General features: G+C 39.0%; 1 long non-coding RNA gene across 1 annotated transcript in view; it reads left to right on the forward strand.

Moving 5' to 3' along the window:
- LOC112163273 overlaps positions 1-9,859 on the forward strand; it is a 20,210-nt gene extending 10,351 nt beyond the window's left edge. The window contains exon 2 of the long non-coding RNA XR_002922255.2: positions 8,638-9,859. This is a non-coding gene — a long non-coding RNA (uncharacterized LOC112163273). The remainder of the gene's footprint in view (positions 1-8,637) is intronic.
- The last annotated feature ends 6,820 nt before the right edge of the window (positions 9,860-16,679 follow it).

A 16,679-nucleotide genomic window follows, 5' to 3' on the forward strand; every position in this document is an offset into this window, starting at 1 on the left:
TCTGCCCCTCCAAATGAAGAGTTATGGAAAAATAGTGTCTTCAAGTTCGGACGTTGCTAACTCTCGATGACATCATCAACAGTCGCCGGTCATCTACGTTAGCACGTCGCTACCAGCGCTCAAAAAATACATAACAATATTGGTTTTATAATTTTAAAAAGGTCATGCTAAAACTAAAATATAACATTTAAATGTAAATTTCTTTGTCTAGAGCACACCCATGTGAAGAAATGCGTTTCTTCTCCGCGGAACACCCTGCGAGGGACAACCAGCTCTAACTCACCATGGCTCTGTCTTAAAAAAAAAACACCTTTGGACACCACTACTGCTTCAAATACCCCTACAGTTGGAGAAGACATAAGGGTAGGGAAGGAATTTGGATTCAGCCTTCATGTCTCTCTGAGAAAAGTGTATCAAGTGTGTATTTAGGGGTTTTACAGTCTTGAAACATCTGGAATCCTATTTTACAGATTTCACTTATTACAGTTCTTTTTTTCTTAACTCCACAATAAATGAGAGAACACTGTATTGCAAAAATATGTTGGTTTTGACTATTATATTAGCATGGCAGCCAGATCAAACTAGGCTAACATTTTGCTAATTGAATTCCAGCAATTAAGCTCCAATTTATATACATAGGTGTTATTAAAATCTTTTTATTTTTTTAAACAGTAACCGATTTTAAAAGCATGCAAACAAAAAAAAAGAAATTTGCCAAAATATAAAAGTATTCTTTATCCTCTCTTTCATTTGATGCTAATCTAGCGGTTAGCATGAACACTTCAGGAAGCTATGCTAGCACATCTACACGCACCATTTTTTTGTTCCTTCTCACGTTATCTTTTCAGTTTTTGTCAAAAAGCGTTATGCTACTTACAGTTTTCAAAATGTTTTCCATAAATGTACAACCGCGCTGATTAACTACAACAAATATGTGAGATCTGTCTCTGAACACAAACCAACTTACGTGTTTCGTCACTCAGTTCCTTCGTGAATAACGAATCTTTTCCATGAGTGATTCCAGAATATGAAAGATCTCCAAGCACTGCTAAATATCTGCTGGAATACATCAACATGCACAGATGTTGAAAACCAGCTGAGTGACATTGCGCCTCTAAAACACCGGTGACATATAACGCCCGTCTCAGAGGATGCAATAAATACTGTCATAAAATTATAGAAAAGTCAATGTTTCCAACTGGAAGGCTGGGAGAAACATTTACGTGAGGTGCAGACGCTTACGACACAGGAAAAGCATTTTCTTCATATACAAAAATATAAATGAATAAATCATTCTGTCAAGAAATAAAACATTTACAGCTTATGGAGTCACGTTCAGGATCAATCACACAGAAGTAATATCACTGAGTTAGTTCATTTCAATTAAGAAGTCAGCCTGTGCTTGACGTTTTTTTAAGATAATGTCTTTAAATTTTTTAATTTCCATTTTTTTTCCGGTTTCCAGTTAGTAAATATTACTATTGAAGGGTTGTAGAAAAAAGTCTCAACCTCTCAGTTTTGGTTGATGTTGCTTATAGGGGTGAAAATTTAGCAAACTTAGATGGGCTAGACATGAAATATCAAGGATGAAAATGAATGAAATATCAAGATCCTAGAGCATCTGGAAACCAAAAATGTTATAGCGAACACCCATACAACACCCAGGGTAAAATAAGTGTATGTGGGGCGTGTTGTACAGATACAACCACACAACAAGCTGTTTTAGTCCACGTTTCATTTGCTCGTGTTTTCACCTTGTCTTGTTGTGACTTTCTAACTGCTAACTCCTGCACTTTTTAATCTTGTCTTTCAAGAAATATGAAAAGTTTGGGAAAATGGGAAATAATGAACTTCTGTTTTATTATATTTATTTGTTAGATTTATATTCAAAAAAATTGTAATTTTTGTGATTTTAAAGTGTGAATTTCCCAATTAATGGAATTTGGCCTGTTGGTGAAAATATGTAATCCTGTGTAGTACGCAGGGGTCCTGTAAGTGTAGGGGCATCCAGATTTAAATTTTAAGTTAATGTACACATGCAATCAGAGGTCCTGCGGCGTGACTGGAGTGCCGGGTACAGCAAACACATTCTCCCAACTCATCACATTTTGATGTTTAGTTAAGGAAACCCTCCGCGTCAAAATTTGACAATTTGTGTGTCCCTTACTCGTCGTTTTTTGACATGGGTCGGGGCCATGAACCCAAACCGGACCAGTACTGGGATGCGGATTAATCACGATTAATCACAATTAGCTCCAGTAATCGTTTTAATAACGTAGTGTGGATGAAAGCCTCAGTCATATTGGTGGCAGCAGTGGGATTTATCCAGCCTTATTTGGTCTAAACTAGTTAACCGCACTTTTTTTGTAGCACTTCAATAACATTTTTTACAGTACAATTCTAAAACATGGTGTGGGAATAAAAGCCATTTATGCCAAGACTGGGTAGAATTTTCCTTTTTCATTATTGAATGGTGACAAAGATCTGCCAAACCTGTTTTCTGACGTGAATCAAAGGTTTCTCTGTTGGGCAAGGCAGCTTGTGTTGATGCAATTCAATGGGATTGACATAATCCGGCACTCAGGTTGCTACACACTCGCATGTAAACATTTCGGATCATCCATTCCCCAAAACATTTTTTTTTAATATTTTAACAGTAATGATCAGTTGATGAGGTTTAACAGCTGCTAGCAGTTAGATGCTACTCAATTTGATTATAAATATTTGCAAAAAAATTTTTTTTTAATTCTTCCAATTTTCTACAAGTTACAACAGAGTATAAGTGCCAGATTATAAAGTAAAAAATGTTGTTTTTACATTTTTTCAAGAAAAAAAATGTACCTGTTAAATTATGTGACTTAGTGAACTAGTCATGGTATATTTACGACTTTAAACATGCTAAATTTACAACTTTAAAACACATACATTTTTGAGAATAAATGTCATGTATTAACGAGAAAAGTTACAAATTAACAAGACAAAAACACCAATGTTGTCTGTTTATCGGAGAAAGATGAAAGACGTAGAGAATTTCTTGAAGCTTTATTTTTATTTTTAGGTTTCAAAAACAAATACATTTTCGGAAAATGCCGGAAGCTTGGCGTCTTCAGACGGAAGCATCACACAGACTTGGAGGAGATCTTGAAGTGGAAGCTGCAGGGATATCGACGGCTTCATCAACGGGATCTGCAGAGATCCTGTACGCCAATGAATTAAACATGAATAAACTGTAAATCAAACGGAGGAGGTTTCAAACATTTGTAACATTATCAAGAAACATTCAGCTTTCAAATCCAAGACAGTTTGACCAAATTGAGTAGTACAAGAAGGCAGTACATGCACATGGCGTCAATTGCTGGAGTCTAGGTTTTCTTTAACTTTAATATCCTAATTTTGCTTTTGTGTGTGTGTGTGTGTGTGGTTCTAATCTTGTAAATGTATGACTTTTTTCCTCATGAATTTAATATTTTAAATCTCATAATATATATATTTTTGTGGCCCTAATACTGTACCGTTAAAAAATGTCCAAACTACTTTCACTGATTTGTTTTTATCTGTAACTTGATGTCAGATAGTTTATTTCACACAAATATTCCCCAGTCAAACCAGATTAGTTTCATTTTTTATCATACAGACGCATGTTAACGGCACTTCCATTGTTTGGCTTTACAATAAGATTGAAAGCAATACTTTTCTGTGATTATCTACTTAGCTCTTAGCTCTGTTTCCCTCTGTCTCCCTGACTATATCATTAAGATTGGTTAAATATAGCTCAGCCTGTTGCCTTTCTTGTGTATGAAATTAAGTCTCCAGCCCCTTCACCATGTCTGATCTGCCGCGTTCACACAAACATGAAGTAAATCTGCAGGGCGCCCTCCCTGCTCTGCTGACTCAGAGCAGATCCAGGCGTGGCGTGTCTTCGTTTCTTGGCTCTGCAGCAGGAGCGCAGATCTGGAATAACTGGGCACCCAGCCATGCGACAACGGCATTGAACTTGTTTCCTGCGTGTGAACGCGTAGCAGCATCTTTTATATCAATAGGATCACAGAAAGGGCGGCACTCATTACAAGGGTGTGTAAAGTGAGCATGCCTCTGTCTTGTAGATGATTCATGTGTCAAATTTTTTTATGGTATTATATCTCTTTCAAGTTTGCGTGCAGCCTGTCCATACCTGAAATTCATCTGCAGCCCAAATGTAATGGGTTTCTTCGTTTCAGAAAACCATAAAGTTGCTTCCTTGAGCTGCAATCCTGATGATATTGCATCACCAAGCAACAGATGTTTGTGAGTTTTGGGTTCCAAACTTCTTTCTGTCTTGCGATTGCCTCACTCTGACTCTCATTTTGGTGTTTTTCCTCCACTCAGGTGGTGTCAGTGCCCTGGTATTTTCAGTCCATATGCAACGATTTATAACTACATGCAAAATAAATATGAACTCAGGCACAAATACTTACTACATTATCATCTCAGTCACACAAAAAGTCTTTGGAACGTTGATTTGGCAGCAAAACGTTGAGGGGGAATTCAAACAAAGTAAGCACATTTGTTTTTTCTCTCAGCGCTGAACAGAATTTAGCTCAAACTTTTGTACAAAATCCATTTATCTGAAGTGTTTTCCTTTTCAACACTGTTCCACTTTTTCAAAAAGTGTTCTCACAGCAAAAAGCAACAACCCACGTTCTGTTGTGAGGATGTTCTAGATTTCTTGGAGGCTAATTATAGGCCAGAGGGGGTACGAGCTGAACCAAACGGCTAAAAAAAACACATCAGAGGGAAAATCTCTCCTCTTCAAAGCTTTGTGAACACACGTCTCCTCAAACCACAAGCTGCTACTTTAAAGTGCCACTAAAAGGAGCTATATTAAGTGAAATATAAGCTAAATAATGACTGTGAGATTACCAGAGCACATGCCTTCGCACGTTAACGCTCTATCTGCTCAGTGCTTTGTCTGGATTAAATCTTGGGAAAGAAGAAGCTTCTTTCAGCACTTAGTTCTGATTGAGACATGAGGTTTTTTATTTTTATTTTGAAAGAGAAAAAAGTAAAAGTTTTTCAAATTAAAAGGATGCAAGAGCATTCAGTGGCTAATTTCCTCAAACAGCACAACATACTGTTAAAACTTCTTGAAATCACATTTAACAATAATTTGATGTAACATAAGACAAAAAAGATCTCCTAATACAATCTCTTAACTAAAATTAGATAAAAAATATGGCTTAAAATAAACTTCCGTTGAATTTTCTGGACTCAACAACTGTGTTTTTATTTTTACATTGATAGAAAAATCCCCAATGAATTGTTGATTGTAGAATTTCTCCAACATTTTACTAAAATCAACAAATTAAAAGCCTTAAATTAAACATTTTAAAATGTTTATCTTAAGCGACATTCATACTTGGCAGCAACAAGTTTTTGGCATCGCAGTTCAAATATCAGAATTTTGGCGAATAAAGGAAGTCAGGAAGTCAGCATTGGCCCGTGATGATGTAATCAGTGGATGGTATGGCGTAATTTTTCGCCAAAACTCAGCTAGATGGTGATCTCTGAATGATCTCATGAACCCGGACATGGAGACATGTTTACCAACGCTTCAAAAATATAAATAAACTGGATCTCTCTGTCTTCTTCTTTTTATTCTTAACCCAGAAAGACTTTTTTTAATGAAAATAAACATTTTTTTAAATCCTGCCAGTGATCCCCCACTTATCTGTCAGAGACAACATTAGCCCACACGGGTAAAAGAGACGGTTGGAAATCCAAGCTACTGATTGTTACCTTGGGAATATCAGCGCTTGGTCCAAATAATCGGATCCACTTTTTCTCACACCTGCTTCTTTGTGTAGATTTGTTCCATCTCCCCTCTGATGACCAAAGTCCCCTCATCTACAGACCGTGTTGAACAATGCGGGATTTCTCTGACAACATGTTTCGTTAGGGCTTACATTTAGCTCGTAAAAACAAACGATTCCTCAGGGATTCACTTGAAACCAGAGAGCAGAGTGAATCCTGGGATATTCAACACCACTAAGAAGAGTTCACTCTTTTCTCTGGAAACACAGGATGCAATCCTGGCCTCTCACAGAATACACGCCAGCCAGTCACACCAGCCCGGAGCTCAGGTTACCACCATCCTCTTTCCTCTTTGTGCATCTCTGCATTCAGAGGGAGAAAGATATATTATTATAGCCCCTGAGGCGGGACTAATGGCTCACCAACATCAATCTGCCTTAATATAATGTTGTCTATGAATTCAAATTCCCACTCTGATCTTCTTTTGATCTATTTTAAAAACATTCCCTAGTGGTTTTTGAATTAAAATATGCTGTTTTTAGCCAAAAAGAAAAAAAACAGTATAGAGTGGCTGTAGTTTAAAAGAAATTCCCCTCTGAGTTGTGTGGGGAACTGTAACTCTGCCCTCATTTCCCATCATCCCTTTGTTTACATTCTCTACCGCTAACTTACACCCCAACTTAACATTATCAAAAATGGCAATCAGTATTGGAGCTATCCAGCCACACAGTTGGGAGCCAGATAGCAGCTTGGATGAGGAAAACTAAGACGTAACGGTCAAAGGTGTCATGAAGGTGTCACCTGTCTCCCCCACTGGCCATCAGCAGGATCCATCACCTGAGTGCGAGTAAGTCCCGGGTATCCATACTACACTTCCCATCAGCCCCTGCAATCACTCCCAATATAAAGTCAGAGCAGTGCGAAGTCTTGTTTGTGCCAGTCTGCCCCCATCACTGAGCGTTCTCATCCTGACCTGATCTTGTGTTTCATCTATGATTCTGATTGTTTGCTGCCTGCCCCGACCCTCGCCTGGCCCAGTCTGGTAGTTCTCTGACACCCTCATGTTCGTGTTTGACCTCTGCCTGACCCTGATTTAGCTTTGTGGGCTTTTAGCTGTGCTTCACAACCTGCTGCTCTTGGATCCAGCCAACTGCCCGTTTGTGACAAAAGGGGAGGAGTCGTAGTTCTTTTGGCACTTTCATGTGTCCTTTAATGATGAGGTCATCAGTTGGCCTCACAGGACTGAAGTCAGTTTTGTGTGCTCTGAACCTTCCTTTTTTGTAACATTTTTTTGTGATTATGCAGGTCCCTTTGACAGAAGGTTTATAAGGTTGATAGTCTTTACATTGTTGGAGCTTTACAATGGAAATACATGGATCTTTTTAGTCTGCAACTGGATGCATCGGAATGGAGCAGAGCGGGGAGCATGTGGCCTGCCTTTCGTACCTCCTACATCACAGGTACAAGCTTTTTCTCACTTTATTTTTGTTGTCTTCTTCTGATTCACTGTGATTGGAATAAATACATTTTCAGAAATACAATTCTGAAGTTTCATTTTCTTCAAATATGTCCTCCATCAGAAAAATGTTAAACACCATATTTCAGCTTTAAAAAAAATGCCAAGAGGTCTGTGCAAAGATGTTTACCCAAAGCCTGGGAACCGATCTTTCTCAGAGCATAAATTTCTGGCATAATTAAAAACTTCCCAAAACGCCAGCAAAGAAGCGCCTTTTGGCAGAATTTTGCTCCTCGATGTTCGGCCCAAACAACCAGATCTGCTCTCCTGCAAAAACCCAACCGAACGAGCAGCCCTTTGTTTCCTTACAGCCCCCGTATCTCATCAGGGTAGATAAGGGGGTATAGCTGCCCGTTGATTGGTACGGTATGAAGAAACCACAAAGACACGGGCAATCTGAAATGCTTGGTCTTTTCATTTCAATCAGGTGCGTTGCCAGGAATAATATTTGCCCAATCAATCGTTTCCCCACCGGAGAGAAAGACAAACAATCAACGGAGCTTGGGTCATTAGGGAAATCGGGCACACGCTTCTCTTAAAAAAAGCCACTTAAGTGTAGAAAAAAACAGGTTTTGATAGGTGCGAAACGATGCCGGTTACCACAGAGGAAAGAAGATCTCTTTAGAGAAACACAGCGTAATGACTGACGGCACCACAAGGTAGTCTGGAGGACAATGAGTTTATTCAAGACATAATTGGCTTCTGATTGGGATATTGGCAAAATAAAAGCCTCATTATTACTGTAATTTATTGTGAAAAGAGTAAGGCGGAGGGAAGGGAAGCAGGCCGAATGGCAGCAGAGCGGCGTTGGAATGAAGGTCAGGTAGCACCTGTTTAACATCAGCCGCTAACAGCAGGGATATGAGTCAAACCATGTGGGCGCAACGCTATTTTCTTGCAGGGGCATGCCGTGTGTTCACGGAGACAAGAGACAGTGCCACAAAGGAAGAGCACTGATCGTTTCTCTCCTCGTGAAAATGCCTGCTTGGGTTCAAAACGTTTGCTCAGCAAGCCCCCGCTCAGCTGTCGAGGTTCATTCCAGCAAAAAGTGCACAGAAAGAGGAGCACTGACCAAACGCTGTTTCCACTTAACTCCAGCATCTGGTTACAGAGTTTTCTCTGCCTCCATATGTTCTATATCCATGTAAACGCTGTGTCAAAGTCCATGTCTTTCCTCCAGCATACCAAAATTCATAAAGAATTAAAATCAAGCCGTGTTTTTCTAAATTATATTAGGAGGGAGGAGAGTATTGGGCTATCAGCTGGCAAGAGGTTTGTGTTTATATTTGCAAAGAATGTAGATATATAATTTTTTTTTCTCTTCATTTCAGCCTACTCCTCCTCCTCTGGTGGACGACAGCCAAAAGAGCTTCACTCCCTGCTCTCTGTCCACCACACCACCTTCAGGATGTCCATTCAAACATGGGAGAAAATGTGCTTCAGTTGGAAATCTAAGAATGCAACTTTTATTTGTATAAATTATACCACAGGAAGAATACTCAATTCTGATTGGCTGCAGGGTGTGCGTTAAAAATACAGGCCGTAATTCAGTTTCATTTTTGTTCTTTTGAATTGTCTTTCTGTCTCTGTTTTCTTTTGTTTTTCTTCTGGATTCTTTGATTGCAGATTACTCCCTAATTGTCCAGAGCAGCTGATTGGACGAGGACCTCTTTGGCCAACCTTTAAAAACTGAGCTACTCCAAGCCGGCAGCAAGAGAGCTTCATTTATTCTTTATCCATACAGGCTTTGGTCCATTTGGTGTATTTTTGGTTATTTTTGTGTAAATAATTTTCTTTTTTCTGTACATAAATCCCAGCTTACTTTTACTCGTGGTCTTTGAGAGTTTTAGATAGTTGTTGGGGTATTTGATTCGTTTTTCTTACTTTCATGTGTAAATCTTTTTTTTTCATAGACGAGGACATAATGCAAATTGGGGGCTTGTCCGGGATTGGAAAACAGGATTTTTCACAGGGGTGTAACAGCACAGTGATAATGGACACCTAAAAAAGACTGAAAGTTCATCAACCTTCTTCCACAGTTTATCACAACAACAAGACAGTAGAAAAAGACATGAGTAGTATTTTTGGTTTAAAAACTGTGATGGAGCCGAAGAGAAACAGAATGTAAAAAGGCAGATGAGACATTTGACTCTTTGCTTTTTTTGATGGTCATTTGCGTTGAGTGTGAGCGCGAGTGAGTGCACACTCAATAACTGAATCGAATCGTGGCTTGACTGAATCGTTACATCCCTGATAAAAACTAATATTATTAAATATAACAAATTACAGACTTTTGTTAATTGATCCAACATCTCACTTTTTACAGTCTGAGCCGGCTAATGCCCTTAGAGGTGTGCATTATCAGAAATGAATGGATGCCTTGTCAGTTATTATTCCTTACATATATGTTTAAGAATGTGTCGTGTCGTTCATTTTTGAGACGTTCTCATGAATTTCCAAATCAAGATATTGAACGTCAATCACTTATTTGATATCAAGGCCAAAACAAATTTTCTCAGAGTGAAACATGACCTTCAAAACTAAAAAAAAAAATCAATGAGATCTTCTGCTGACTTTCACATCATAAATTCCCTGTTTTGTTAGAGGTTTTTTTTTCTACTTTGATACATTTTTGGAATTGATTTAGTCAGTAAGCTTCTCTAATTGTGATAATTGTCTTAATGAGACCAGAATGTTCCAAACACTGTTTTGGGCTCCAGTCAGGAGGATTTACAGAAGGGTTGTCGGCACTATTTCTTTAATCTTGCCTGGACACGAAGTTTCCCTGCAGAGCATGACACTGTAAAAAGAGAATCAATATTTGGACTGATCTTTAGGAGTTTTTAAATGTATTGATTCTAATTGATTTCTGCTTTAGGATGATCTAAAACTTGGAAACGACAAAACCAGGAGGGAAAAATGTCGGATGAAAGTACTGATCAGCAGCCGCCAAAGGGCTAGCAAGGCTCGTCAAACAATACTTTGAGTTTCTTGTTGTGTCATTCAATACACGCTTTGCTATTTTAAGTAATCCCGTCTTAGGTTATCCCCCCACAGGCATCCCGTATATAACATCTGTTGTTTACCTCTCTATCATGGGGACACAAATTACCTGAATGAGATGGTGACATTCAAAAAGCAAGGCAGCGTGTGCGAGCTAGAATCCCTTTTAAGAGGTTTTCATCTTTTAGAGACCTTCCTTCAACAGCTGCAGAGTGGAAGAGCTGATATCCCGAAGAGAAGACATGTTGTAAATATGAAGTTTAAAGAAAAAAACGATCAAAAGAGCCAGGAGGGGGTTAAAAAAAAGAGTAAACTGACACCGAAAACCACTTCTATTATTAGGTAGCTTCACAGGCACCACATCTGTCCTTTATGTGTTAACACATATATAGTCAGCTACAATGAATTTGTAATAAATCGGATGTCAATAATTTCTTATGAATGAAGTTTCATGCATTTGTCACATTACTTACGCTAACACAAAGATTTTCACGTGAAGATTTTAGATTTGCAACCAAAAAGAGTAATCACCTGAAACTCTAGGTGAAACTATTCCGCCTTTGTGAACCCTGCAAGTACATTTGTACACAAAGAAAAAAAATGTCACCTACACATTTATTTTTACTTTTAAGGTTTCTTTCTTTTTTTCATTTTACATTTTTTGACTCTTCAACTATGCATGCAAATAATGTAATTCAAATGGATTAAAAGTAGCTTGGTGCTGATATGCAACCCTTTACAGTAGAAAAGTGTTGTGTTTTTAAAGTAGATTAGCTGATTCTGTGGTGGAGTCATGGGGCTTTGTGCAAAGTTGATATAAAAAGACGCTTTTCTCTGCATCTGACTGTGTAAACATCAAAGTATTTTGGTATGTGTTATTTTATCTCTGATCTTAAAGGGCTAAACTGTTCACTTAAGGACAGAGTGGGGCTTCTTCTTCTTCTTCTTCTTCTTCTTTTTCCCCAGCTCATCTCTGCCCCCTACAGTTGGAAGAGATTTGGTGCGAAATGTCAAAGCAGTGTAAATCTCGTGAATCTCTTTTTTTCACAGCTTTATTCCGATGTATGAAACACTTGGTGTCATATGATTCTTGCAGGAACAAACCGCAAGTATTAATTTCCTCTTCATGATCAATTTTTAAACGGTTGGCACTTCTGAGAATTAAAATGAATGCTATCCACGACCAAATCCAAGTCCCTGATTCCCATGAATTACTCATTATGGATTTCACCTGAACTTTTTAGATCATCAAAAGCCATCTTTTTTTTTTTTTACCACTGAGACTCAACAAAACACTAATACGAGCGGCCAAAGTGCAGAAGTAGAGTGGTCAACCTCTAATTGGAAGATCGAGGTTCGATTCCTGCCCTGCCCGCATATGTGCTGAAGTGAAGCAGGACACTAAACCCCACATTACTGGTTGTGAGGCAGAGGAGGCGCCATCGTTGGGTGAATGTGTGTGTGAACGGGAACACAACTTAAAAAAAAATATACTTAATTTAAGAGCTCTAACTTTTAGCAATAAAATCAATAATAATAATAATAAACTTTATCTATAAAGCACTTAAAGTGCTGTACAATGACAAAGGATAAAACATATAGAGAATCAAACAAAATTGGATTAATAGTGTACAATGAAATGCTTATAAAGTGACATTCTTAAAAACAAACAATATATTAAAGAGAATAAATGGAATGTGTTGGGACAAAAGACTTAAAAACAGGCAATGATGAAGTCTCTATAACATGAATTGGAAGATCGTTCCAGAGTTTTGGAGCACAATCTCCTCTAAAGTAAGACCTAAGTAACATATAGAATATCAAATATCTGCAATTTTAAATACCAGAATGGTTTTATCTGGTCCCACTCCTTTTAAAAACTGAATTTAAGTAAAAAAAAAGTAAATTGATAAAAAATGATCAGATTTTTTTTTTACACTGAAGCCTCTGTAAAGGCTGTTTTATTTGAGCTAAAATGTCTTTAACAATATCCCTTCAATGTGTTTTGATGAATCCTGATGATCATACATGAAAATGTTACGAACATTTATTTTTACAGGTCTTCAAGTTTGCTAACCAGTCTGTCTTTTTGTTGCGAGCGTCTCGCTCGGGGAGACATGCAGACGGGTTCCTGGTTCCATGTGGTTCCTTCATCAGATCTGAACCCGAGTGGGTGGCTGACAAACTGGTCGACTGGCATTCCCCCAGAGACACATGGAATGACAAAAACTTAGAAAAACAAAGGCAGACCAAAACCCAAATTGACTTGCACAATAAAATCCTAATTAGCTACTGGCAGTAAAAATAATAAAAATATAGTCTAGACATGCTGTATTGAATAAAAAGTGGGGATTTTATGAGTACATAATGTGCAGTTTAAAAAAAAATCCACAACATTGTCTGCAGTGACAGTTTATATTATCTTGTTTTATGAATAATAAAATGGCGTTTTGCAGATCTGTTGTTTGCTGATGTAAGGGGAAAGTGTGGCGGTGGGTGCAAGTGAAGTTTGGGTCAGGTTTGCACGCTGGAACAGCTCAGGGTTTCATGAGCTTGCCTACACTGCTGCTTTATAGTTATTGAAGTGGCTGTTAATTTAAGTTAACTATAATGAAGAGCTGGGAGTAAAGACATTCCCTGCTGCCGTTTGGGCGCACACGTTTGTGTACTTAAAGCTGCAGAAATATCAAGCAAAGGGGGTTAGATTCAAAAAATGAAGCACTTTGTCAGAAGCCAGAAGTAATGAGGTGTTTCAGCTCTTAAAACCTTATCTGACGGCTCTCGAATTTGCTTAAAAACCTGTGTGTGCAGATTCTAAACTTGCAGATTTAATGTGGAAGATTATCTCCCGGCCAAGAGAAACTGAAAGAAAAGAAAGGTTACCTAAACTGTGAATTCATCAGCATCATTTCCTACCTGAATCTGGAAACAGGAGTTCAAGTCCGTCAATTTTTTATTTTTTTTTTCTTTTAAACTTGGCAAAAAGAAAAAGACTGGGACTTTTTAAAGATTTCCCACAAAGTGCTTTTGCTACAGTCGTAAAGTGTTGGGCTTTTAAATAAAAGCACAAAGCTGTAAAATTCTCCTTTTCTTTGAAAAAATACAGACTTTAAATATTAGGAGGAAAACCTTAAAATTATCAGAGGAAAAAGTGCTGTTCAGGTGAGTTGCAGCGACATCAACATTTATTTTTTTTCTCTTTTATATGTTTATAACAATGGCTGAGACCAGATCCTTTGCTGTAACTCACTCCCACTTTGTTTTGCAGGGCAGAGACAGTGTGGCGATGCTGGTTGCTGCCACAGCAGATCCCCATAAAACAAGTCATTCTTTAACTTTGTTTGTCATGTGCAGCATGCCACAACTGCGGCGCAGCATTTCGCAGACTGCATCCTTTGCTGCATGGAAATTGCTATGAGAGATCAACTAAAGGAAATCTGACCTGGACCTCTAGAATGGTTGAAATGTAATAACATCTATTTTCACAGACCTCTGGTGAGCAGCTTTTCCTCGCATGTGCAGCGTGCGGCTTCCCCCTCAGCCCTCTTTGATCTTTTTCTGGAGTCAAATGTAATGATTGTGGCTAACTTTGACTGCAAACACAACCGCTGAATTTTTCTGCACAGCCTCTCTGCAAGGCTCTCACTGGCACATTCTAGCTGCTGTTCAGTGTTCGCTGAAAGACCCACTCCGATGACAATCGCGTTTTTGGTGTCTTTAACATGTTTGTGTGGCATTTTTTCTGATGATAGACGACATATATAAAGAAAATTAAGGCTAAATTTTTCTTTTTTTGAACATTTCTTTTTTCAAAGTTTGTGAAACAGGACAAAAAAAGTCAGTTGGAAAAAGATTGCAAGTGTGACACAGAGGCCAGGTCCATGGACAACAACAGGACATTAGACGAGCCAGAGGCGAGGTCCACGGACAAGAACAGGAGTATAGACGGGCCAGAGGCAAGGTCCACGGACAACAACAGGACAATAGAAGAGCCAAAGGCGAGGTCCACGGACAAGAACAGAAGAATAGACGAGCCAGAGGCGAGGTCCATGAACAGAAACAGGAGAATAGACAAGCCAGAGGCGAGGTCCACGGACAAGAACAGGAGAATAGACAAGCCAGAGGCGAGGTCCACGGACAAGAGCAGGAGAATAGACGAGCCATAGTCGAGGTCCACGGACAAGAACAGGAGAATAGACAAGCCAGAGGCGAGGTCCACGGACAAGAACAGGAGAATAGACGAGCCAGAGGCGAGCTCCACGGACAAGAACAGGAGAATAGACGAGCCACAGGCAAGGTCCACGGACAACAACAGGACAATAGACGAGCCAGAGGCGAGGTCTATGGACAAGAACAGGAAAATAGACGAGCCAGAGGCGAGGTCCACGGACAAGAACAGGAGAATAGATGAACCAGAGGTGAGGTCCACGGACAAGGACAGGAGAATAGACGAGCCAGAGGCGCGGTCCACGGACAAGGACAGGAGAATAGACAAGCCAGAGGCACGGTCCATGGACAAGAACAGGAGAATAGACGAGCCAGAGGCACGGTCCATGGACAAGAACAGGGGAATAGACAAGCCAGAGGTGAGGTCCACGGACAAGAACAGGATAATAGATGAGCCAGAGGCAAGGTCCATGGACAAGAACAGGACATTAGACGAGCCACAGGCGAGCTCCACGGACAAGAACAGGAGAACAAACAAACTGGATCCATTGCCAAAGTGAGTCAGAGGCGAGGTCCACAGCCAAGAAAAGGAACAGGCAAGAAAATTCACCTGGAATTTGGAATCTCTTCCCTTCCGCCTGAAAGGAGTGGGAAAGAGGGACAACACATGAGTCACACTCCACCAACACATGAGACGCACTGCACCAAACAGAAGCATAGAGAACTAAATGAAAAATAAATGATAAAGAATAAAGGGGATTAAAATAGAAGACAGAACCCCTGTGCACCATACTTTCCCTAGCTTCTAACTTCCAGCAGCCTAATAACAACTAGTATTGATGGGAAGTAGTGGCAGGCTCACTCTGTACCAACAGTCCTGCCCACAACTCAGAGGTGAATTTCTGATGAACTCCTCCTGTACTGCAGAAACTATGTCATATAAAACAACTAATTAAAAAAATGTGGATAAAAGTAAACACGCACAATCACAATTAAAAGACCACTAGGAATGCTTTTACAATAGATTAAAAGATAATTGGAGTGAATAAATACTCAAGCAGCAGTTACAACAACTACAAATTTGGCAGCAGTAATCCCTGAAACAAGATCTAACCAGAATGAGATAAACAAAGAGAACTGGGTAATTCCCTCTGAATAATTCCTCAGACTACCACAGGGATTAACATGTTTATCATTTCATTTTACCCCATTTATCAAGATTTCGTCACTTTTTTCTTTATTCACACTTGGAGAGTCTTTCCTAATAAATCAAAGCACATGCTGGTTGCACATAGCTTCTAAATTTCTCATCTCAATTTCAATGTATTTATTTATTTATTGTTTCTTCAACATTGAAAGCATCAGAATGGCAATGCAAACATGACAAGCAATTCTACTAGATCTCAACTTCAGTTTGACAATCTGATATCAAGTTCAACATTTACTGGAGAATTGAACTATGACCATGAACTGATTGTCTGAAGACTTTGTCAATCAGTCTTCTCCGTGCCGTGTCTCCTGTACAGAATGTGCTCAGTTTGCCAAAATCTACATACATCTTGTTTTCATTCTATAATAATGGTCTGAGAGTTTAAACAAGAGAGAAAAGTGTGAAAATGTTCGTGTCTGAGAAAAATGTATAAATTGTGTAGTGAGGAGTTTTTCAGGCTTAAAGCATTTGTAATCCTACTTTGTGTATTTCAACTATCACAGGTTATTTATGGAAGGTATCCCCAACAATAAACAAGAGATTTTACTTCAAAATAATGTCCAAGTTATTGATAAAATGAAAACAACTTTTAAAATACAGACGACTTTTTAGATTTCATTCAGGCAACAGAACTGAGACTACATTTGTTCAAATGCTAAATGCCGTTGGATTGACGCTGGAAAGCATCAGTTGTATCGCTGCTAGACCTGAGATCTGTCTTAAACCATAAAATTGTTCTTGAAAGGCAGGACTAGTGGGTGGAATCACGAACAGTCCAACACTGGGCCACATTTTGAAAACAGTGGTTTTGTTGTTTCCATGGTAATCACAAATGTAAAAGGGTCACGATGTCAAGCGGAGTGCCACAGGGTTCGATTCTTGGGCCGCTGCTTTTGAAATTGTACTTGCTTCCTCTGGTGCACTGGTTGTGTCTCTCACCACACTATAGTTTTATTAGTGAAACTCTTAAATCTGTTGGACTCTGCTGCTGTT

Source organism: Oryzias melastigma, linkage group LG12 (assembly GCF_002922805.2).
Source record: "Oryzias melastigma strain HK-1 linkage group LG12, ASM292280v2, whole genome shotgun sequence".
NCBI lineage: Eukaryota > Metazoa > Chordata > Actinopteri > Beloniformes > Adrianichthyidae > Oryzias > Oryzias melastigma.